The 26,817-nt window shown below is 41.5% G+C and overlaps 1 protein-coding gene across 1 annotated transcript in view; it reads right to left on the bottom strand.

Annotated features, from left to right (window-relative positions):
* Window positions 1-26,817, bottom strand: part of ADCY9 (adenylate cyclase 9) — a 111,033-nt gene that overhangs the window by 36,692 nt on the left and 47,524 nt on the right. The window lies entirely within an intron of this gene.

The raw sequence follows: 26,817 nt of genomic DNA, 5'->3' as shown, positions 1-26,817 counted from the left end.
ACAGATTGAAACCACTGCTGGGTGAAATGCAGCTCGATCTTGCTCTCTGTGCAGGACATGCTCCTGAAAAGTTGAGAGTAAAATGAAAACGTGAATAGTCATATTGTACTGTTGACTTCCATGATCTTCTCAAAGAAACACGCAGCCTCAGGGAGAACGTTTGCCTCCAAGATACACCATTTACTCACATTAGTTCTCTCTGAATAGTGGCTGCACATTTTACCTCGAGGGACTGAAATGAGCATTAGAAAGTTCCTCCCTGAAAGGGTCACCTGATCTCTTTATGAAGGCAGCAGATCCAACTGCTGGTGGACCCTCTACATTTCCTGGGTTTATTTCGATCTGTCGATAGTCACTGACATTTATAATGGTCAGTCTAGACATAAGGATGATCTAGAGAACAGACCATTTTATCTCTGTCAGGGACTGCAAAACTAGCATGAAAAGTAAGACCAATGTGCATTGACAGGCGTAATTAAAACCTCTCGATTCAAATTATCAAGTATCTGTTTTCTGTTGGATCCAAACATTCACAGCAAGAACATTCAGCTTTTGTCAAGCTGCAGCCTATGTGAACTTTATTCTTTCACAAAATCTTCATTAAAAAAAAGTTGGTTAAATGGACAATTAACCTACATCTTTACAATTCTCATGAAAGGCTGAAATATCACACTGATGTCTGCTACACTGTTAAGTAGCTGTTAACAGGCAGGTAGGTCAGGAATTCAGAAGAACTATCTGCTGGGAAAATAATAAGGAGAAGATTTTTCAAACAGAACCCAAGGAATTTCTGAAAAAGAAGAAAACCTTATTAAAAGAAATCCATTGTTAGTCCTTACTGGAATTTAATCAGACTGCAAATTTATTGAAGGGAGTGACAATGTAATTTATTCAATAAACATTTATTTTAGGCCTGGTGTATGCTATACACGGAGAATAAAATCAAGAAGAGAACAGGGTCCCTGTCTTGGAGAGTTTAAGCTCCAACAGAAGGTGGTAGAGGAAAGCCATCAGGGCAAGATTCCATCAAGAGGGGATGTGTCTACACTCCTGAACCCATACAGTTTCTTACACTTGGAACAAACTTAATGAATGCTTTAAAATTAATTAATCAAATAACCTAGGGGCTACTTAATCAATAACCCTTGATTATTTTATAATTATGCCACCATTTCAACACTTCATCTTCCTTCATCTCCCTCTCTCCTCATAAAAACATTACGTGGCGTATGTTTTTAAGTCAACTGTTCTGAAAATTTGGCTAGAGTCCCTGAGACACCCAGAGACATCCTAGAGTATAGCCAAATCACAGCTGGGAACCAAAAGACTTAGACGAATGATTTTAGGTGCTAACTGACCCCAAAGGAGATCAGTAAAATTCTCACTTTTACCTAGGTCCTGAACTTCTGTGTATTTTTTCCCCAGTGTGTGTTTAGGATCAATTACAGTTATAACTAATTATACCTGTAAACTTAAAATGGAAAGGGAACTGGAACGTTATGGAAGAGTAAAAGCACCCTTGTGTGGATTTCTCAGACTCTGTCACAGACAACACTGAACTGATTTTGTCGTTGTGCCTGGGGAGAGTCAAAAAATGCCACCTCTGTGGGCTTGCCAGGGAAGGGTCCTATTTCTGACGTGTTGTGGACTCTCAGAGCTGGCAGGCTTCTTCCCAGCTTCACTGAAGAAGTGCAAGGAGCTGCTCTAGTGGTCTCTCCCAGACTCCCAAGTATGACAGATATGTCACCCGGCAGTGGCTGGGGAGAGGGGCCCAGGAGAGCACAAGCTGGTACTGCACGGGGCCACCTGGGGAACCAGAGGGAAGAAGGACTTTTTTTTGGTGAGAAAGATTCACCCTGAGCTAACATCCATGCCAATCTTCCTCTATTTTCTATGTGGGATGCCTCCACAGCACAGCTGATGAGTGGAGTAGGTCCGCATCAGGGATCCAAACCTGCGAGCCTGGGCCACCGAAGTGGAGTACACAGAACTTTAACCACATGGCCATGGGACCGGCCCCAGGAAGGACTTTTTTTATTACAGGGGGTGAGGAGCTGCCATTGAAGGGAGAGGTTTTCCATTACGTCTGTAGCTGGCCCTGACCCCAGAACAGCGTTCTCTGAGATGCCAATGGCTTGGGGCTCCTCTGTCTGTGGCTGCTGCTCCTGGTGGGTGAAGACTGCCCTGGGAATGTGAAGCCAGGATGATCAGAGAGGCCCTGCTCTCAGCCTTCTCAAACCCAGGAAGGGTCCTTGGTCAGGTAGCTTCTTATGCCCTCCCTGTGTATTCCAGACCTGCAAGAGAGGTGATGGGGGCCTTTCCTGGAGGCACGACAACAAAAAGAGGGAATAGGCTGAGCCAGCACACCTGAAGAGCTGAAGCCTGAATCCGACAGACCCGTGCAGGATGCTGAAGCTACTACTTCAAAGCAAGAGCACACCCTCCACCAGGGAATGTGGAGCAACAGCCACCCAGCTCTGTGGCTGCAAACTCTAATACTGCCTTGGGGTGCAGATCCCTGAGGTTTGCTGTTGTTACTTTGAATTGTGATTACCGAGTCACTGCTCCTTCCCCAAACACTTATTAAGTGCCTCCTGTTTACCACACAGTGTGATGGGTGCTGAGAGGACAAGAATGAACAGGTTAGCCATGACCCCTACCTGTATGGGTCAACGTCACCTGAAGAGGGATCTAGAAAGCAGGTAGGTGTGACTACAAAGTCCCAGGACAAGGAAGCAAGGGTGCTCTGAGGAGCACAGAAGGGTGGCACTTCGCAAGGACCTGAGGGTGAGGGAAGGCCTCCTGGATGAAGTGCCCCCAAGCTGAGGACTGAAAGATGAAGAGAGGTTAGCCAAGCAAAAGCCAACAGGGCAGGGGTTGAGGCAGCCGTCATCAGGCCATAGGTGTTACTAGAACAGTCTGTGAACAGGCCCTCCAAAGGGAGCCTTTCCCAGGCATAGTCAAGAGACGGAAGTGAGTTTAGTGTGGCTGGAACAGAAATGCGCGTGAGGGAATGGCCAGATATGAGCTGGAGCCTGGGCAGGGTGCATGTAGACCAGCTCCAGGAGTCTTCACACTGGGGGCAACAGCGGGTCGGGGAGAAAGAGTCATGAGCAGGCACGAGGCTCAGGAAAGGCCAGCCACCACGTCCTCACTGTGTGACCTGGAGGAAGAGACTTCGCCGCTCTGCATCTCAGTTCTCTCATCATCAGGCGAGGCTAAGAATAGGACTTACCCCATAGGGCAAACGTGAGGATTAAATGATTAGCACACATGAAGCTTTTGCAACAGTGAAAACTCAACAACATTAGCTGTTATCATCAATGTGAATGTTTGACTGCTTATCACTGGGAGTCTTTTTCATGCTGTATCTATGTGCGAAAACATTTGCAGAACTGTTAAATCAATAATTGCTCCGAATTTGTTTCTAACTTGAATTCTTCTTTAGGGAGCCCCTAATGACCAACTTGCATTGATAATACAATACTGCTAGTGTTCCAAAGGTCAAACGATATGTATGTATCCACAGCAAGCAAAATCAGTGAACTAGTTAAGTATCTTTTTATTTATGCTTCAATATGGAAAGCCAAATTTAAAGCGAAATCTTTTGCCAAAACTGGAGGGATATCAGCATGATTCGGTAAGTAGGAGCTCAGCTGCCCGATGTGAAATAGCCCAGGAACTGAATCAGGGCTGTGTGATAGAGTTCCAGCCTCCTCAAAGTCTTAAGTCAAGAGAGTTTATAAGAGATAAAGATTTAATGAGTAACCACACACGTGGACCCTGGGGTCCAAGTTCATTAGAATGGCTCTTTTGGAGCAGAAGGTCAAAATAAGGCAGCTAACTGATTTAAGTATAATGTAAACAGGAGAATAATTAATAAGATTTTTAATATTCTTTCCTGGTAATTGATTCTAAGTCTCACCAGCATTGATGCCTTTTATCAGCTTAACTTGCGAGAGGCTAGAGAAGCAGCCTACTGTGCCCCCGTGTGACGGAGGAGCTTGTCTGTGGCACGTGTGTCAAGGAGATTGGCGTGGTTAACATTCTCAAACATTCTTAAGTATATCATCAATTCTTTGAGGACAAAAACTGTGCCTTGTGCACACCTGGGGCTTGGTTTTGGTGAACTGAGTGTAATGTAAGTGAGTGCCAAAGTCCGTTTTGGAAAAGAAAGGCTATTCTGGCCCTTCTTTATCGTGCTCATGTTCTGCGGGCCTCTTGCTTTGGAGTGAGATATCCTCACGTGCAGACAGTCAAGGCCTGACTGTCAGCTCCACAGAGAGAGGAGAATAATCAGGAAGGAAAGAATGTTTTGAGACACAACCTTGGGAGTTAGCAGAATAACATAACAAACGCCTGAAACTTGCATCACTAATGATGCGAACAATTAACACAAGAGGGCAATCAGTTTGCCTATTCCATTAATTTTCTAAAAAGTTATTTCACTCTGTGTTGTATTCTTCCTGGTAACTAGGTCTGTAATGGCTAAGTAGCATTTAAACTAAAATGTGGTCAGTCAATAAGGAAAGTAAAGATTAATAGTGCTCTTAATCTAGCAAATAACCAGGGCCTACAAAATTACAGATAGAATATTTCATAATTACCTATTGCTTTTGCTTAAGAAGACCAAAAGCTTTGGTGAAAAAAAATAATCATTTTTCTCCTTGTTAACATGAAAACACTCTAGATGGGTCTTTCTACTCCTATGGAAAACAACTAATCATAGGGACTCATTCATCCTGGTTGTCCCAACACTTGACGAGAAATCACAAGCTCCTACAGCAAATGGCTGTTGGTAAAACTTAACTTCTTTTTAAAAAACGAAGTCTCAAATAATAAAATGCAAGACAGATTTACCCAAGCAGGTGAAATAAGCAAAGGGTAGGCACCACGCCTTTTTAACTTGATCTTGACCAAAACTTTGGGCCAACAAAACAAACTTTTGAAAGAACACACACACACACACACACACACACACGAGTGCACATTCTACACCCTGCTCTTGAAACAATGCTTTCTGCACGCAGCTTCCCTCTCTCTACCAGTCCCGGGTAAATGTGCTGCCATCACGGCCCAGTGTGGATGACAGGGCAACCACTTGGTGACCACATTCTGTGTACTGTCCTCTTCTTCACTTTCATATCTGGCATTAATAAATGCTGCCCTGCTAAATGCTATGCTGCTGAGAACTAACATTGGGAGAGTCCAGTGGCAAGACTTCAGGACCCACTGCTCCCACCTCTCAAAAACTCTTGAACTATGCTTTTATCCCACGGGCCTTCACAAAGGCCACAGCCATGAGTTCTTTGAAAGATGACATTCACTATACCCATAAACAGCCTACAAGGTATTCTCTCATTCATTTCTTTTTTCATCAGAGTATTCCTTAGAATACTCAGAGTAAACAGAGGAAACTGAGGAAGGGCACCAAGTAATGCTGATAGGAAATTAAACAGGAGAGTGGAAGGATGGCAGTGAACGTGAGGACAATAAGCAAGTGATGACACACATCTACACCAAGAGAGAGTTGCATGAATGCAAGTCTATGTGCCTAAACGGGACTCAGAGGTGACAAAAGGCATTTTTACAGTGAGTTTTAGAAAACAAAAGAGAAATGAAGGTCTATGATAATTATCTTGGAATATTGTCATACAACAGAGTTTAAATGATCAGAAGAGGCTCTGAACCAAGAGAGCTAGAAGGAAAGGTGTCGGCCCTGAAGTAAACTAACCACTAATAAACTGTGCATTCACCAAATAATAACAGAGAATGCCATCAGACAGAAGACAGCACGTCAGGTTATGTCTGAAGCAGGGACAAGAGGAGTCACGGACCGTATTCTTTCCCCTAGAGAACTGAGAAACAACAGTTAATTCTAAGATTTTAATAGTTAATAGTTAAACTAATAGTTTAAAAATTAATAGTTAATTTTAAGAGTTGCAGATTTAAGTACAGAACACAATGGAAAATAGATTCTAGAAAGAAGATAAATGAAAGGTTCAATTTAAAATCTGAGACTAGGTGGCAGCTAAATAATTGAAAAATAAAACCAAAAAAAGGGAATACATTGAAAATAGAAATAAAACTATACAATGCTAAGTGAAAGAAGCCAGTCACAAAAGACCACATACTGTGTGATTCCATTTATACAAAATGTCCAGAATAGGCAAATCCAAAGAGACAGTAGACTAGTGGTTGCCAGAGGTTTGGGGATGGGGGGAGGAGGAGCAACTGCTAATCGTACAGGGTTTCTTTGTGGGGTGATGAAAACGTTCTAAAACTAGATTGTGGTGATGGTTGCATAACTCTCTGAATATACTAAAAACTGAATTGTGTATGTACTTTAGAGGCGTGAATTGTATAGTATGTGAAGTATTTCTCAATAGAACCCATTTTTAAAAAAAGAAATAAATCTATGCAAACTTTAAGATGCAACAGTTCTGAGATTCAGAGAAGAAATAAAATAAAGCCAGTGAGAAGTACACTATGTTTGGGAATTCAAGTAAAGGAGTGGGCAGTGGCAGGTAAAAGAAAAATATTAAAAATGAAGGCTTGGAAGTAGATAATGTGGCAGAGCTAGGATGGAAAAACATACAAATAAGAAATAAGGTTACATAACCTCAAAGAACTAAAAATTCAACACAGCAAGAGTTCAGAAGCCCGAGAGAGATTAAACAAAACAAAAGTTTGACCTTCCACGAGATATCTCCAAGAACCATCAAATCTGCAACTCTCACTACTGCGGTCCAGTCCAAAAGAGCTGGGCCAACGCCCAAGCTGTCTTCATAGACTGCCGACCCCAGGCCCCTCGACAGCAAGCGTTCACCGCGCAGCACGGCCGGCCCGAGCCTCAAGCCCGCCGCTGCGCCACAACGAACAGGAGCTCAGGCTTCCCGGCTGCCACGAACACTGCTGTCTGCTTTTCATCCGCAAGCACATTTATTTGCAAAGGCATTTTCTTCTGGCGCAGGGGCAGTGCTCCCCACACTGACACTTCCTGTGAGCATCTTCAGCTGGGAAGAAAGGCAACATAGCCAACCTCACCCTACCTCATCCGGAAACTTCACATTATGCAAAGAAAAGTATACAATTCTTGACTAGCCTTTCCTGGGAGTAACCATACCAGTGCCTTCGCCACCTGTTACTTGGTGGAAATATTTATCCAGGCTTTTGGCTTGCTCCCAAATCACATTTCCAGCACAGTCACATGCTTGCTGTGAATTTCCTCACTTTTCAAGTCAACTCGTTTTCAACTCGCATTACGGTTTTCCCTCTCTCGATGAGCGTTTTGCATACTGGCTGGGAGCACTGAGCAAAACAGTTTCCCAAACTGCATTTTCTTGTTCCCAAAGACCACATGGCAGACTTGCTTAAGCCATATAACTGAGAAACCCAAAACCTCTATTTTGTGATCAAGAAGCAATATCTTCTTAGATATCTCCAATTTTTCTAATTTCATTTCAGCCCTGGAAGGTAGTCTTTCTTTTTTAGACCTTTTTCAGAAGAACCAAAATTGTGTGTTGTGTGGTGTGTTTTCAATAACCTTAAAAGTGTTGCTGGGCATTAGACGAGAAGTTAAGAGCAGGCCATTCTGGCACTCGGGAGGGTATCAGCTGGATCATTCGCTCTCCCACACCAGCCTCACGGTGCACAGCATGTGGCTGTGATTTATGCCTCAAGAAACTCACAACTATGTGGTAGACTCACGCATAAGCAAAACTGAAAGCAAAACCAAGGCAGTGAGTAGTGAGTGCCCATGTATAAGAGGACGAGGGACGGGTCCCAAGGCACAGCAACACGCAGAGATGCGGCTCATACGAAAACGTGACATGGAGCTGCAGTCAACAGCCCCTCATTCACAAAAAGGGGGGGATGAGTCTTCAGAAGTCCCTTGTCTTAGGGTGGAAAGTTGAGCTCTGCTACAGACCCTAAAAGAGAGATGGAAGTGGGCAGAAGGCCAATGGATTCAGACTCCAGGGGAAGGAAGGTTCCAGACACTCCAGCAAGCAGGTCCCTGCCCAGGGAAGGTGCTGGCCCCAAACAAGGCAGCTGAGTACTTGGAGAAGAGGAGACATGAAGAGCAGCTAACACCATGGGAAAGAGACAAAGTGTTATTCTGAACCATACTACACTACAGTAAAAACACAGACACAAAGTTTGAGGATCTAATGTAAAATGTAGTGATAACACTGTACTATATAACTGAAATTTGCTAAGAGAACAGAACTTAAATGTTCTCACCAAAAAAAAACACACATAAATATGTGAGGTGACGGATGTGTTAACTAGATGGGGGAATACTTTCATAATGTATATCCAATCACAATATACACTTTAAATATCTTACAATTCTATTTGTCAATTATACCTCAATAAAGCTAAAAAAATAATTTAAAAAACCACACAAACAGAAATACATCAAAATATTAACAGGGCAATAGGATTACGGAAAAAACTTACTTTCTGTATTAGATATCTCTCTTATTTACTTTATGATTAAAAGAAGCAAGAATTTTTGACTTTATTACAAAACATTTTAGACACAGAAATGTGTAAGGAGAAACAGGCTGAAGACTCGTGGTCCCACCAGGCTAAGAAACAAGACGTCACCTGCAGGTTCCCTGTGAGCCTACCCCAGACGCAAGGCCTTCTCCCTACTGAGCTCCTGACCGTCCTGAAAGCCAGCGCCACGTTGCTCCTTCCCATGTGTTTCCTTAGATTTTCACTGCATATATATGTAATGCTGAACAACGTGCAGCAGTAACATGTTTTTAAAAACTTACATAAATGACATCATTTTACAAGTATTCTTCTGCAAGTTTAGTATTTTTGGTTCAGCAGTCTGTCTGAGATTCATCCATATTGATATGTGTGATCTGTGTTCATTTACTTTCAATACTATCAAGTTCCCCACTGAATAAACACACCACATTCAAAAAAGAAAGACTGAAAGTATTGAATTAATTAACACCAAGTGTAAACTCTCTGTCCTGTTAAAAATAAAAAAGAAATATAATAAATAAATAGGGTAAAGATAACACAAAAATACCACTGATTAAAGAATACATCATAAATATATATTTAAGAAAGAAATGAAACTTGTGGAGACCAGTAAAAAAAAAAGTCAGGAGAGGAGTTCAAGGATGAAAGAACAGTTGCTGGAAAAAAGGAAAAGAAAACAAACTCAGCAAAGGCGGCAGGCCAAGCACCAGAAAATCACATGAAAATAAAAAACCCAAACAGAGAAATAAAATAAAAGGAATACAGAGCTCTTCAAATTGTAAGTTAACAAGGCTGAGAGGTAACTCCATTATCCCTGGTTAAGAAAATCCTCATGGGGCTGGCCCGGTGGTGAAGTGGTTAAGTTCCTGCACTCTGCTTTGGCAGCCCAGGGTTCACAGGTTCAGATCCCAGGTGTGGGACCTACACACTGCTCATCAAGCCATGCTGTGGCAGTGTCCCACACACAAAATAGAGGACAACTGGCACAGATGTTAGCTCAGTGGTAATCTTCCTCAAGCAAAAAGAGGAGGATTGGCAACAGATATCAGCTCAGGGCCAATCTTCCTCACCAAAAAGAGAAGAAAAGAAGAAGAAATCCTCATGACTGCTGTAGATTTAGGTCAATATGCCTGTGACTGACCACACTTAGGAAATGGACGGGGGACTCAGGGAATAAACTAGGACCAGGCTGACTTGTGGCCAGGTTTGGGGCAGACACTGGCCCAGTCAGGTCAAGGGCTCAGCAATACAGCTCAGCCCCCATATTTTAGCAACATACAGCTGGGCTTAGAGAAGCTTGAGAGGGGAAACCAGAGGAGAAAGTTCCAGATGGTTCTAGAAAACTGATGAGGCTTTCATCAAACTCCTGAAAGCAACTGTAAGTGATGAGATAAGACAGGAAGTGGGTTACTGGAGTGTGTAAAGAATCCAGACCCAGGCTGCCCAAGAGAATCTTCTGCGATGAGGGAAATGTTCTACGGCTGTCAGTTCAGTAGCCATTAGCCACGTGTGGCTACTGAGCATCTGAAATGTGGCTAGAAATGTGGCTAGGATAAGTGAAGAATTGAATTTCTAGTGTTTCTTCATTGTAATTTAAATTTTAAATAACCACATGCGGCTAGCTGCTATGGTATTGAACAGTGAAGATCCAGAGCCTTCCTTATTGGAGAAAAGAAATGAATTGGCAACAGAAAGCTCTTTCTTATCTTTACTGAATAGAGAAGATACGTAAGGACTATTAAAAGAAGAATGGGTAGAATAAAGAAGAAACGAAATGTGAAACCAATAAGTATTAACTTTTATTTATTATAGATGACATTTAAGAGCAAATACAAGGGGGAAATTACCCTGTACACTAATAGCAGGAATAACCAGTTGGAAAATAGGATAGAAATAGATATTCTATCAAACAAAGTAGTAGATAATCTCTAAGAATAAGAAAACAGGAGAGCCTGGAAACATTGAATATTTTCCAAAAAAACTTAAAATGGGTTGAAAAGCTGCTTCAAAAATCTAATTTAGAGGCTATCTGTATTTAGCTCAACCTTGCTTGACATATATTCTTCCTAAATATCCTTTTAATGTGAATATTTCTAAGATAGGCCATATTTTCCACTTTTTTTTTTTTTTTAAGATTTTTTATTTTTTTCCTTTTTCTCCCCAAAGCCCCCCCGGTACATAGTTGTGTATTCTTCGTTGTGTGTCCTTCTAGTTGTGGCATGTGGGACACCGCCTCAGCGTGGTTTGATGAGCAGTGCCATGTCCGTGCCCAGGATTCGAACCAACGAAACACTGGGCCGCCTGCAGCGGAGCGCGTGAACCTAACCACTCGGCCACGGGGCCAGCCCCCATATTTTCCACTTTTTATCCACTTTAAGTTTCACCACATGGTTTCTAAAAGCAGTTTGTAAAATGAACACCAAGTCTCTGATCTTTCACACTCATTAAAAGCAACACATGCAGTAAAACACTCCACTGAACACATTACCATTTCGTGGGGGTTCTCTCTGGCTCCTTGAGGCTTGTATGTTTAACTAGGCACACGGCCACAATGCTAATAGGATTTGGCACAAACCGACCAGGCCGGGCTGGGAGAAGATGTTTCAGGAGTGGTATTCTTGTACTGTCCCTTCCACTGAGGCCTCAGGCCCAGGCAACTTCATGAAGCAGGTAGACTAACTCTGGTCCCTTCACCTACCTGCCCTTTCTTTCTGCCCCTCCATGATCCCACTGCCTCCAGGGTCCCCTCCCTCCCCCCAGCCTACTGTCTGAACATCCACCAGCAGTGCACTGTGATCAACAGCCCTGTGAGCACTGTGAAGTTACACACAATGAGCACTGAGAGCACCAGAGACCGCACTCCTCCCACGAGCCATCGATGCTCAAGGAACTCACCCCTGCAGCTGACTCATTTGTATACTGTGCCTTCCTGGCACAAATGAAGGTGACAACATCTGGTCCCCAGTCATAGACTAGAAATTCCTGTATCACCAACATCCAGTCAAAGCTTCTGAAAGGCACCGCATGACGGTGCCTCCATGCTGAAGTGGCAGGTCCCAGCGTGGAGCCCTGCCTCATCTGGGAATCATCATCAATCATGACCTTCCTACTGGGTTCTCTTAAATACTCTAAATTTCTTGAGGACCCATAATAATACCTTCTGGAAACCAGACAGCAAACCACAGTTCTCAACCAATCAGACCAGATGGCTCCTTTTTATTATATTTGTATTACATACATAATTTGTAACATTCTCTTTACCATTCTGAATAAAATTAAATTCATGGACAATATATAATCATTAATCATTGAGACCATCAAAACACCTCTAACAATTTCCCAAATGCCCCGCCACATAGGATTTCATCAGCCGCCCTGGGATACAGCAGTGGCGCTTGGCGAAGACAGGGCGGCGGCAGAGCCTCCTGCTCTAGAAGCCGCCATAAATCCCATACTCGCTTCCCACACTTCTCCCTGCCAGGACAGAACCAGCTTGAAGGATATTTGAAAGACTAAAACTTCCACGACAGTGTATGTGTGCGTATCTATCACATAATTGTATACATCATATATAAGTATGTGTGTGTATATCTGCAGCAATTTAAAAAGGAAAAGATTTCTTAACTTATCCTACTCATTCTTTCAACAAATAATGAGCTCCTAAAATCTGCCAAGAATGAGATTAGGCCTTGTAAATGCTGAAAATACCTTATGTCTGACCAGGTCTTCCTAATCTTAGTACCTTCAGTCCCTGGCGGAAGGCCTGGCATGAGAGGCATTCAAACACACGAAGAACCGAATCACATCTACAGCAGTGGGCCCTCCGCAAAGAGCACGGGAATGAAGGAAGGGTAGACAATGTGCTGTAACTTCTCTGCAGACTGAATTATACAGTCAACTCTGCTTACACTGGAAGGAACAACAAGTTATTTGTTTATTGATTCTATCTGAGCACCTGATCTATGCCAGGCTAGACACGAATGACAAAACTGGGCGTGACAGACATCGTCCCTGACTCCACGGAGAATAAACAAGGGCACAAATCACCAGCTGTGAACAATGACCGTGAAGAAATCTAAAAGTTTCTGCAACCAAGAACAGCAGTGCGCAGGGGCTGGTTTGGAGACCAGAGCGAGGGAAGGGCTCTATGAAGAAAGGGCGTGAAGGGAGACCTCAGTGGTGAGAAGGAGCTGATCATGGTGTGGGCCTGGGGACGACCACGCTGGACAGGGGGATCGGGGTGGAAAAGATCGTCACATTTTCACCTGGCTGAAAGAGGGCCACTGTTGCTAAATCAAAGTGAGCAAGACAGCGTGGCATACAATGAGGCTGGAGCAGAGGGCAGGGCCCTGGGGCAGTCTGAATAACATGCCAGGCCCTTAGAAGGCCTCGGCAGAGTTTTAAACACAGGAGCACACAATCCAATTTTCTTGCTTTCTTTTTGCATTTTAATATTTTTTAAACTTTTTAATTTGAACTAATTTTAGACATATAGAAAAGTTGCAAATATAGTACAAGGAGTTCCCTTATGTTCCTCACCCTCCTTGTCCTAATGTTAACGTCTTATTCTACTATGTTAAGCATAGAACAATAATCAAGAACAGGAAATTACCATCAGTACAATAGTATTAACTAGACTACAGACTTTATTCAAATTTCACTAATTTTTTGTCTGATTTCTGTTTCAGGATCCTAACCAGGATCCCACATGGCTGGCTGGCTTCTTTTAAAAACCATTCAGCTGTAAGTGGTGAATGGCTTGGGAAACGTCAAGAGTAGTAGCAGGGACGCATTCTGAGGTTGTTGCTGTGGTCCAGGCAAAGGGTAAGAGTGGCCCAGCATAGGGTGACAGCAGCACAGAAGTAAACAAATTCACAATATAAAGTTCAGGCAGAAGTCACAGGATGGGCCAAGAGACTGGATGTGGCGGGTGAGGAAAGGGAACAAGGATGACTCCCCAGGTTCTGCCTTCAGTAAATGGATGGATGGTGATACATTTACTGGTTGAGTGAGACCAGGGAAGGTAAAGGTTTTGGTGGCAAGATCAGAAGCTCAGTTTTGGACCCTTTAAGTTAAGATACCTGTGAAATCCCCAAGTGAAGATATCAAGGACACATCCGCATCATCCCAGTCAGAGGGAAGCTCTAGGCTAGAGATGGGACGTCACTACTACCACCCATGGAGAGGATGACAAGAGAGGAGAGGGCCAGGAAGTAAGCCGGGGGACCTTCAATGTCAAGAAATGGTGGGGGAGGGGGGTCCAGCAAAGAAGTTGGAGAAAGACAGGAGGGATCAGAGGACAGTCAGATGAACAGGAAGCCAAGAGAGAAGAGTGTCTCACAAGAAAGAATGGGTCACTGTGTCAAATGCTGCTAAGAGTTGAGAACAATGCAGCCAGAAAAGTGATCTTGGACTTGGCAGTATGAAGACTGTTGTACATGCCAAGTGGGGATGCATCTGAGGGGCGAAGGGCAAAGGCCAGACTGGGTGAATTGACGTTTGAGTGTAAGTGGAGAGCAGAGAAAGCACATATGGTCAATCCTTTAGAGAATCTGGCCACAAAGTGGGGCAGAGAGATGGGGTGAGGTCGAATCCTAGGAGGATCTGTGCACGGCAGAGTCACTAGAGAGAGTGGTGGGCTGAGGGAAAGGTCCAGGAGAGGGGAGAAATTGAAGATGCAGAAAAAGGAAGGCAGCTAAAGGAGCAAAGTAGCTGAAAAGGGGAGAGAAGACAGAACTCATAACTTAAGAGAAGGGGCTGGGCATTACCAGGAGAAGGCAAACTACTTCTGGACAGAAAAGAAGAAAAAAATCGCCTCACCTACACAGGCTTTTGGGGAGAAGAGTACATTTGGTTTGGTGGGAGTAGGGGCAGGAAAGTAGGACTTGAGGTTTGGTTGTGGCTCAAGGATGTCACATCAGGTGATGTGAGGTTCAGACTGGCATAGACGCTCTTGAGGGAAAGTATCTAGAGACTTCAAGATGATAGTGCTACCAGCTGACAATAACAGTGAGAGCTAGTTCCTTCAGAACAGCACTCAGAAGGCAAAAAAAGAGCAAAGGCACAACTAAGACACTTAAGTGTCTGTTAATAAATATATAAATGAATGAAGGAATAGATGTGTTGACACACCAATTAATCAACTCACAAATTAAAGCCTATTCTGAAGGCAGAGTGAGCAGAGACAGGAGAGTGGAGTACTGTGATACACTGTGGACGCCTGGAGATGAAGGGTATAAAGAACTCTTACAGTGAACAACAAAACAACAAATAACCCAATTTTTTAAAAAAGACAAAGGGTCTGAATAGACATCCCTCCAAAGAAGATATACAAATGGCCAATAAATTACATGAAAAGATGCTCAACATCACAAGCCATCAGGAAAACACAAATCAAAACCACAATGAGATGCCACTTCACATCACCAGGATAGCTAGAATTAAAAAGACAGACAATAACAATTGTTGGCAGGGATAAAGAGAAATTGTGATCTTTATACGCTGCTGGTGGGAATGTAAAATGGTGCAGCCACTGTAGAAAACACTCGGGCAGTTTTTCAAAATGCTAAAAATAGAATTATCATATGAGCTACCAGTGATTCTACTCCTAGGTATATACTCAAGAGAAATGAAAATATATGTCCACACAAAAACGTGTACAGTAATATTCATAGCAGCATTATTTATAACAGCCAAAAAACGGAACAACCCACAGGTCCATCAACTGATGGTCTGTCCATACCACGAAATACTATGCAGCCACAAAAAGGAATGAAGTTTTGATTCATGCTCTGACACGAACCTCGAATCTTATGCTAAATGAAAGAAGCCAGTCACAAAAGATCATGTAATATATGATTCCATTTCTATGAAATATCATGAAGAAAAACAAGGGGGAAGACTTGCTTTATAGGAATTCAATAGCTCTTACAAAGCTGTAGCGGGTAAGACAGTGGAATATCGCCACTAGGGCAGACAAATAAAGAGCAAATAATTCAGAAATAGATTCTCATACATATGGACACAAGTTATGACAAAGTGACACTACAGAGCATGAGAAAAGAATGGCCTTTTCAAAAATAGTGCTCAGCTCAGAACAGATATGTGTGCTTCCTCTGCAGCCACCACCAAGGTTCTGGGCTGGTAAATATACACATGAAAAAACATTCAACATCATTAGCCATTTAGGAAATGCAAATTAAAACCATGAGATATCACTACATACCTATTAGTACGACTGAAATGAAAAATACTGACAATACCAAGTGCTGATGAGGATGAGGAGCAACGGGAACGCTCGTACACTGCTGGTGGTAATACAAAATGCTACAACCACTCTGGAAAAATCTTCAACAGTTACTTACAAAGCTAAACATAACTGACCATATGCCCCAGCCACTCAAATCCTGGATATTTACCTTGGAGAAATTAAAACTTATGTTCACACAAAACACTGTACACAAACATTTATAGCAACCCTCTTCATAATTGCCAAAACTTGGAAACAACCTAAATGTCCTTTAGTGATTGAATGGATAAACACATAGTGCTGCATCCACAGGATGGAATACTGTTCAGCATTACAAGGAATGAACTACAGACACACAATAACAAGGATGAATCTTAATCTTTCACTTATACTTGGTGAAAGAAACCAGTCTTAAAAGTTTATATACTATATGGCTCAATTTTAATGACACGTTCCCACGGGCAAAACTACAGGGATAAATAACAGATTAGTTGTTGCCGGGGGGGGGGTGGGGGGTGGGGGGGTGGGGGGGGGCAGGTGGTGGGTCTATAAAGGGTCAACACAAGGAAAAGATTCTGGCGGGGGCGGGTGTCGAAACTGTTCTGTATCCTGATTGTACTGGTGGCTACAAAACATACATGTGTTAAAATTCATAGAACTATACGGCAAAAGAAAAAAGTCAATTTACAAATGATAATTTAAACATATAATTACAGAAGAAAGAATTACCATACAGCCTTGCAATTCCATTACAAGTCTCTACTCACGAGAAATGAAAACATCTACCCACACTAAGACTTGTACATAAATGTCCAGAGCAGCTTTATTTATTATAGCTAAGAAGTGGAAATAATCCAAATGTGCATCAGCTGGTAAATGAACGAACAAACTGTGGTACATACGCACACAACGCAATTTGACGCATCAACAAAAAGGAACTGAATACGGATCCATGCTACAACATGGATGAACTTCAAAAACAATATGCTAACTGAAAGAAGCCAGATGAAAAGACCATATATTGCATAATTCCAATCAGATGAAATGTCTAGAAAAGGAAGTCTATAGGGAAAGTATATTCCTGGGTGTTGGTTTGCGAGCAGGTAGTGCCTACAAATGAGCACGATGGGCCTTGTGGGGTGACAGAAATGTTCTAAAACCAGATTATGGGATGTATATACAACTCCATAAATTTTCTAAAAATAAATGAATTGAACACTTTTAAGAGGTGGTTTTTGGCATGTAAACTATATCTTAATAAAACTATTAAAAAATAGTGCTTAGGGGTTGGCCCCGTGGCCGAGTGGTTAAGTTTGTGCGCTCCGCTGCGGCAGCCCAGGGTTTTACCAGTTTGGATCCTGGGCGTGGACATGGCACCACTCATGAGGCCATGCTGGGGCGGCATCCCACGTGCCACAACTGCAAGTACTCACAACTAAGAATATACAACTATATACCAGGGGGCTTTGGGGAGAAAAAGGAATAAAATAAAATAAAATAAAAAATAGTGCTTAGACAATTATATATTCATATTTTTTAAATGAAAACTTGACCCTAACTCACAGAATACACAAAACATTAATTCCACATGGATTATAGACATAAATCTGAAAACTAAATAATAAAGTATCTAGGAAATAAGACAAAGAATAATTTCATGACTTCAGACGTAGAGGAAATTTTCCTAAAAGGACACAAAAAGCATTAACCTAACAAAGGAAAAGACTATTTCATTCTAGGTTGAACCACATGAAATTGCCAATATTTGACGACTGTGAGCTACAAAAATGGCAATTTCAAAGCAAAAAGGCAAGGCCAGTACGGAAGAAGGTATTTGCCTCACATACAACCAACAAATGGCTGGTAGCCTGAATATGAAGAGCTCCTAAAAATTAATAAGAAAACAAAACAAAAACAGAGCACTCAGTAGAAAAATGCGCAAGAAACTTAAACAGGCACTTCACAAAAGAACAAACCCAGACGGTCAAAAGACGTAAGAAAAGGCTCTCAAGCAGGGAAATGCAAATCAAATCAGGGAATCAAAAATTAAAGGCACCAGGAGCCAGCCCCATGGCCTAGTGGTTAAGTCCGGCATGCTCTGCTTCGGAGGCCCAGGTTACCTGTAGGAGGAGGGAGTGGGTAGTACTGAGAGACGCACAAGAGGGGTGTCTGATGCTGGCAATGTGCTATGTCATCTGGATGCGGGTTACGTAGATGTGTTCATGTTTGTGATAATTCTTCACATGGACACGTAATTCATGCATTTTTATCTATGTTTATTATACTTCAATGCAAAAGTTAATTTTAAAAAACAAGCATACAAACTCTTCAAAAATGCTAATATCATTAAAGGCAAAAAAGGCTGAGAAAAGTTCTAGATCAATGGAGACTACACAGATGTGATAACTAGATGCAATACGTAATCCCTGATTAGATCTTGGATGAAAATAAGAAAACCTCTAAGGACATTACTGGACAACTGGGGAAATTTGAATATGAACTACCTATTTGATAAGAGCATTTTGTTAAATTCCTTGAGTGTGATAATTTATTTTGTCTATACAAGAGAATGTTCTTGTTCTTAGGAGACATATGCTGAAGAATTAAGGGTGCAGGACCTGGATGCTTGCAATTTACTCTTTAATGGTTCAGTGGCTCAAGAAAGAAACAAGGAGGAGAGAGAGACAGACACACACACATACATATATACACACACGTGTACACATACATGTATATAAAGGACACACATACATAAAAGATACACACACACACACACATATATATATGTACATACATATAAAGAGAGAGAGAAAGCAATTTTGGCAAAATGCTACCAATTGGTGAATCCAGGTGAGGGGCATATTAGTGTTCATCATACTATGCTTGCAACTTTTCTGTAGGTCTGAAATTTTTTAAAATAAAAAGTTGGGAAAAAAGCAAAAGCAAACCAAAAACCTGGCAAAACCAAACAACCTAAGCCAAGCGTTTAAGGATGTACGCTGGGTAAGAATCCATAAAGAGGATGAGTGACCCCAGCCAGGTAAGGGCAAGATCACGGTTACCTTCGGCAGAGAGGGGATGGGGGTGGGAGTCTAAGACGCTGGCAGTGTTCTCTTTTTTAACCTGGCTGGTAGATACAAGGGTGTTCACTTTATAATAATCAGAATATACATCTGTCTTATATGGTCTTCTGTATCTGTAGTTTATTTCATAATTTTTACAAAACTGGTTTTACAAAAGAACAGACTGAGTAAAAGAGAGTTGTGTGTACAGTGTATGAGAAACAGTTATAGTCGGATCTGGAGGAAGAGAGAGCAGCTCAGCCACTCAGCTCCAAGCTGCCAAGGGTTTTGTCACCACACTGTGCAGGCCCCACTACATAGCTTCTGGCATGGTTACACGATCATAACAGCACTACTGCCTCTGAGCTGCTAAATGTTCGCACAATTTGGTTGCTACGAAAACACAGCTAACTTAGACTGCAAACTGATTTATTAAAGGCGTTGCAAGACGGTTGCTTTTTATGAAACAAAGTTGTTTCCCAGGAAGTTATTTTCCCATAAATCATATATAAACACTTACCAAAAAGTACTTAAAACTCCCATAGGCTTTGGTCCTTAATTCTTTTCTCCTGCTATTGCTACAAAGATAACAGAAAGAAAATATGTATTGTTTACAGCTGCTTGGAATTTAATTCCAAACGAGTTGGTCAGTAAACTCATTTACTGCAGAGCTAAATACGCAAGATTCCATGCTGAGGACAAATTCTCTCCATGTTCAGGATGGAGGAACACTTGACGGTCTCCATAGAAGTCATTCCCCGACAAGCTGACAACAGTATCTGTGGTCTATTCCAGCTCGTGGACTCCTGAGCTGAACTGCCTGGGTTCGGACCCCAGTTGCTCCGTGACCAGCCTTTGGAGTCTTAAGCAAATTACTGACCTTCTTTGTGACTCAGTTTCTTAATGTGAAAGCACATGATAACATCACTTACTTTATAGGGCTGTTATGAGGATTACATGAGTAAATATTCATAAAGTGCTTCAAACTGTGCCTGGCACAGTTGCCTTGGCACCCACATCTACACCTCTTAAACCATATTAAACCTACAAATAAAGCCAATTGTAAAATCAGACCTTCCCCTAATATAATGCCACTATCCCTCTTATAGCCAAAAACATACTAACTCTTTCTCCCAAAGAGGTTACAAAGTCCCTTCATGCTCATTTCTTTTCTAGCTGAGTCATTTCCCCTCTGATATCCTGTGGAATGAAGACTACCATCAGTGTTCTGACCTAAGGCTGGAGAGTTGATAAGACCCTGAGGTGTAACCATGAAGGTATACTGCCAACCTTGCCAGGTACAGAAGAAAAAGCATTCACAGCATACCAGGTACCAGGAAAGATGTTGACTTATTCCAGCAACAAAACCACATCTGGCACAGCAGCTGCAAGTGGAGCCACCCCCCAGTTAAGTTTATGATAACCCACTGTCATTCTCTAAGATGCATCCCTCTTCTACGCAGACCAAGTAGGTGGGCTGAACGGAGATGTGGTGGGAATCACTACCCTCGCATCTTTCAAGTCCTTGTGTGGCACTAATCTCTGCTCTCCTTCCAGGAAGGTGATATTGCTTTTGGTTTACTGTTTTGACAGGTAGAGGAGTTCTAGTGGCTTCCACTTGGCCTTTCATACCATAACAGCCCTGGCTCCAGGGAACTAATGTCAGAATTCTGGCAGTTGCTGAGTATGTATATTTCCATTATACATTCCAGAACTGGAAAAAGAACCACAGAATAGGTTATTATATCTTCATAATTATGTAACATATAATATGCAATAATGTATGGATATTAAATATTTTATATTAGTAATTATTCTGAAATTGATGAGAGAAAGTTGATATAAGTGTAATTGATATGTGGAATGATTATGCATGATCACTCAAAAGTCAGCCATTCTCATTCATTACACACAAAAACACAAAGCACACACACACACACTCTCAGGTCACCCTGGAAAGCCTGTGTGCATGGGAAGCCAGTCACATGCATGAGGAAAGAAAGGAACACCGAGCAGCTTCAGTGCTCATGGAATCCTCATTTCCTTCTTCCTTCTCAGGGAGACTGCCACTTCTGGCTTTCCTCTGACTTCATTTCATGATGGCATCACGAGATCTGTTACTTCCCAGGTCTTGACCTTAAAGATTCCAAGGGGCTCCCGCCCGCTTTGTCTTCATCAAATACAAACTCCAGTCCTCTCCAACTTCTTTAAGAACTCACAAACATATCATAACACAATCCTACAAGTTTTGGGTATAATGCTTTTGACTAACCTAGGCTACATCCATCAACTGTCTTCAGGCAGAGACCTAAGCTACAGAGGATCATACAACGTTGAAGAGAAGTATTAGAATGCAAGGGAACGGATGTGAGGACTGTCAACCAGGGCTGGAAACAATTGGTTTAAGGCTTTCCCCCTCATTTTTGAAACCTATGTAACGATACAATCTTTACAGTATGAAGTCTCCATGGTATTGTTTGGGAAAGGATGAACAGAATAGTTAAGTCTCATGCCCACAAACTGGCTTTTCTCCCCTGTTCTCTAAGGCACCACCATTCCACAACCATCCAAACCAGAAGCCTCCAAGTGACTCTGTTCTTCTTCCCCTCCCTTACTGTCAAGCTCTCAAGTGTCCCTGTGACTCTATTCCCTTCTCTCCCCTCCCACTGCCTGAAATGTAATTTCTCTCGGGTACTAGCAAATAGCTTCCTGACCAGTTCACTGTCTTTCAGTTTCTCCTCTTCCAATTCATCCTCTACCTTGTCATCTAACATATCTTGCTCAAAAACCCCTGATAGTTGTCCTCATAAAAATAACAATAGCAACAACAACTACCACAACCAACATTTAGAGAACACTAATTGGGTGTCAAACACTGTGCTAAGCACTTTACGTGCTTATCACATTAAATTCACACCATCCGTGAAGTAGGTACTATTACCAATTACTGCTAACAGAATAAAGCAGGATTCCAGCATGGCACGCAGAGCCATTCACCTCCTGGCCCCCAGCTGTTGTTCCAGCCCCATCCCCTATGCCCACTATCTTTGCCTCGTCCCCACATACTTGCAGTGTCATGTCCTACATGCCCCACACATTGTCACATTTACACGCCTGGTGCTGTGTCTTTGCTTACCTTTTTAGGTGTTTCACTAATGTTCCAATTCTTGTCTTTTTAAGTGTCTCAATTACATGTAAAAATTGTTTTGAGTGCAGGATTAAAATTAAAATTTTACTTTTACTAAAAGAAACAACTGAGCTTAACATGTCTTTTCATACAAATAATTCCAAAAATGGCTTTAATCTAGTCTAAAATTTTTGTTTCTATGAATACAGCATTTTGCTAATAAATAGATGGTCTTTTTTGCTCCAAGACAGATAGTCACAGCTCCTGAATCTGATAGCGTTTGAAGAAGCTAGGTTTTAGGTGATTAAGCTATGCAATTAGCTCAAACTGTGGTGGTTTGTTGCACTGTTGTTGAGGTTTCTTCTTTCTTTTTTCATTTTTACTTAATCAAGAAAGCCTCTGCAGAAGCGGAGACGCAGCACAGCGGCACTCTCTGGAACTCTTTTCCACTCTGGATATTGTTGCTTTTAAGACAAACACCTGGTGAAGTTGCTGAGACTGTCATATTTTCTGGTTTCTTCGCTACTTAAAAATAAATTGCTCATTAAAACAACATTCAACTGAAACAAACATTTAAGGAGTGTCTACTGAGCATAAGATATTGATTCCAGGTTAAATAAAATACTAAAACAAGCCTTTTTACCTGCTGATTGAATTGTCTTGAATAATTGTACTTGTGTGGTACTTTTCATTTCCATTACCTCATTTGATTTTCCACTGAGAAAGGTGAAATAATTCTGCCTCCAATGGAGATGGGTGCATGGAAGAGGCAGGGGCAGTACTCACCCACAGGGTTCAGTTTTAAGTTGGAGGTAAATATGCATCCAAAACTTCAGGATGGAAAGATCACACAGAATAAGGCAGAAAATCACTGCTCAGAGGAAAATCCTCCCCGCAGCACGAAAGACCAGCAGTGTCCTAAGCCTTCCCGAGGAACAACAGGTTCCGGAACAAAGCTACGCTTGGGTAGGAGCTCACTCTCAGGAAGGGGGCTGCCTCCCACTCAGAATTCTCTGTTTCTACCCTTATTTTTTCCTTCTAAAAAGAAAAATCTAAAAAATCTTGAGCTTTATTGCCAAACTCGAGGAACACTTGATTGCAACAGCATATAACGCTGGAATCACAAATAAAGAACTGGCAAATTCCATCTTTATATACTACCATTTTACTGCAGTGCTAGCACCAAAAAAGAAAATGATGTGTACAGAAAAAGTTGATGATTCACGAGTTTAAAGTTTATTTTTGTTTTTATTTATCTGAATTCATTTAAAAAATGTTTAAAAAGGAAAACATATATGACCCCTCCCCTTATTATTTGATTAGATTATTTTATAAGCTGAATTCTTGGGATACTTTGCCGATTTCTTTCTTTCCAAAAAATCCACTTTTACACCAGGTCCTTAATCTGGCTGATTCCGTTAAGATTGGATTTGATCTTGATAAGTTCCCAGAGGACTGTATTCAATTGTTGGTTGAACCGAATTTCCTAGGTACCAGGATCTGTAAATATTAATTATCCAAGAGTGGGAATGAGCACACCGGGTTTTTTTTAGAACACAGCGTAATACTTAAAAAAACCTGGAAAACTGGACCAGATCAGTGAGATGACAGCTCACAGCCACCTGGCGCACCAAAGCTACAACGGCCTTTCTTTACAGCACAGGAGGTGGCTTCACCTATAATACCTGCTTTTTCTGGGCTTTCTGGATACAATACGGCTCGGGCAAATTGTTTTGGACAAATCTAGGTTGGATCTGCTAACTTACCAATTACATGACTTTGGCAAGTTACTTAACTTCTCTATGCTCCATTTCCCTCTTCCGTAAAATAGGACTAAGAATATTAAGACTCTACCCCACAAGGTTACTTTGAGAATCATATCATTTCTTATATATAAACACAAAGCATCATTATAAGAAAAGGAGTGTACTAATGGAACAAAATCAAAAGAAGATTCCCTTATTTTTTTAAATAATGTGGAGTCTTTTATTCTTTTCCTAGAATCTTCTGTGCAGTACAAGAATGAGCACATTAAGTAGCTCAAATAATAAGGTCACAAAATACCTTTGTGACCTTGGACAGGGGACTCAAGTTCCATGGATGTCAGTTTCTTTCTTTTTAAACAATGAGATAGTTTAACTAAAATCATCTAAACTACAAGGTGTCTTTTATTAATTCTAAAATATACAAGTCATAAAATATGATTTGAAGAAGCCATCTTTGTCCAAGATATTTAGCAATGCCTGGCAAAGGAAATCTCAAAAAGGGTTCTTAAATAGAAAGACCTAGATTTTAGAGACTTAGACTTCTCAGTCATAAACCTACGGAATCAAATCATTTAAAATCCATCCATCAGTGACAGCAGTTTAACATCAACAAACATATTGCATTTAATCTTGCAAACAGAAGTATATAGCTGTTTTTCATGTAAATCAGCTTTGTCTCTGGATATTCATAAATCCCAATTTAGAAGGCTGATCTATTTTAAGAGAAATGCAGAGAGTATCACTTTCAAACCTGAATGCATGTAACTACTGCCTCTAGGCTGAGAGTCTGCATCTAATGCTACCAATTTTCCAGGACCTTGCTCGGAAGCCACTCCAGCCCATTGGACAGGCGGATGAACTCTCTCCATTACGCTTCTGTCGCCCCCCAGAACAATAAATCTTTCCCCAGACAAACACTCCACTTCCTGGAATCACAGTGACTGGCCCCCAGCTCCCCTAACAGACCATAAATTCTCAGAGACTGTGCTGGCTCTGCATTGTTCGCAAAGCGAACATGCAATAAATATTTGTTAAAATAAACTCATATAAATTAATATAATCATCTTAATTTATGGGCATAAGTACAAATTACAAAAGCAATATAAGTGACTCTGGACCAAGTCCTGAATTGAAGAGCCCAGTTCCATTTTCAGTCCCTTTGACGATATCGGAGGCAAGGCTGAGGATGAAAATAAGACCAAAATAAAGTGGCTACTGAGAAGAAATTGAAGCCTAGGTAAGAATAAGCAGTTTGATCTCTCTTTTAAGTAAGGAGGAACCAAAAAATGGCTTCCCAATTTTCTTGATTCATCTAGGAGAGAAAAGATCTCAGATATTAACTAGCTTTGAAGATCCTTATGAATTTGCGGTTCATGTTAATGATGAACCTGAGGCTAGCCTTTACTTAACTATCACCTAAGGTCACCTAAGAAGTAAGTGGTAGGGCTCAGTTTGAACCACAGCACATGCATTTCCCTATATTTCCTGAATTTATATCAACTGATATATTTTACAGATTCATGTGTGAGCACAGCTACAATTCTCATACAAGTTTTGTGCATAAGGAAAAAATTCTATTGGCCAGGAAACTTTGTTGCTTGTGTGTTTGTGTACACGCATGTCCATGAGTGTTTTAAGCACCAATGGTATAGATGAAGAAACCAACAACACTTCCACTCACCCAGAAGGAATCATTAATTCCAAATGAGAAGGCCAGCAGTTATTTCCAAGTCAATGTTAAATGTGTATACTTCATGACAAAGTATTGAGGCTAATTGTTTTACTGCCCTTTCATTTAAATCTGGTAATTGTGCCTCTCCAGTAGAGTGCCAAAGAAAATAAGATCCTTTAAAAATCCTAGGCTAGTCATTAACGTAGATAATCTTAAATCAAGATTTTTTACAAGCCTCCCTTATCAAGGTAACATTTCTCTCCAGTTACAGACCAGGGTATATATCTGTTACAAAGTTATTATGTAAAAAATCTTCAGGGTTTGTTTTGGGGGTGGGGGTGACAAAGAGGCTTGTTTTGCAACCAATTTGCTCCTGTGTGGACCCTGAGACACACACTGGTGTTCATTAAGGATGAAAAGCAGCACACGCGGATGCCTACAATGACAGTCTTTGAAGCTGTGCCTGTAGGTAGCCAAGAAGATGCTTTTGGTTGAAGTGTTCTGCTGCAACAGCAACTCAATGATCACATTCTACCCGCTCCGACACACACGTTTTTTTTTTAATAAATAGAATTTTGGACATCTTTCATTCTTTGCTTCCAACATTGCACACACAGCAGATTCAAGGACTGGCAGACAGCACGTTTTTCCTGAACAGTAAGATGAGAGAGGGATCCGAGGTTAGCCCCAGACTTTGTTTACAGTGTCTGAAAATTGCAGTGTCTTCTGAGAATACAAGAGAAAAGATCTTCGTCTTGGGATGAACTCGCATCCCCTCAAATGTTTGCTGTTGTTTAACTTGCAAATATCCCCTAACTTACCCCTAAACCTCTTACCGAGGCAGCAATGAGGCCTCTTGATGACAGTGGCTCTGGAGCTGCACTTTCTCTTCTCACCGGGGCCCCACCCTGACCCACCTGGACTTGTAATGCCACCCTCCCCTCAGCCCCACGAGAGGACCCAGCTCTCCACTGCTCATCCTGGACGGAAACAGGTCTGAGGCTGGGAAGGGAGCCAAAGAGATCTTTTCATTGGTTTCTGCTCCCTGTCATTTTCGAGGAAAAGGAAACATCCAACAATCAGAAATTGTCAGACAGACGTAAAAGAGATTTAATTAATCATAAATACTACTTTAAAGCTGTATTTGTGTTCCCATTTTAAAAGTAGATAACACTAATAACATTAAGATGAAGCCTCTGTTAAAGGAAAGTGACTGTGTATTGTTCAAATTTCAATTACTTCTTTGTGACACTGAAAAGTCATCCTCAATCAGCCACACGCACTTACTGTGAAACACGGCAGTTTGTCCCTTTGTCATGCTTTCTCCCTCTGTAGTTTATATAACTTCTCTTTGTTCAACAAATGGCAGTAAATGTCAAGATGGAGTTTATTATGAAAATGGATCCATTAAAACCTACCTCAGAATAACACAGCTC

The sequence above is a fragment of the Equus asinus genome, chromosome 14 (genome assembly GCF_041296235.1).
Source record: "Equus asinus isolate D_3611 breed Donkey chromosome 14, EquAss-T2T_v2, whole genome shotgun sequence".
Classification (NCBI taxonomy): Eukaryota; Metazoa; Chordata; class Mammalia; order Perissodactyla; family Equidae; genus Equus; species Equus asinus.
This window is presented reverse-complemented; position numbering and strand designations above follow the sequence as displayed.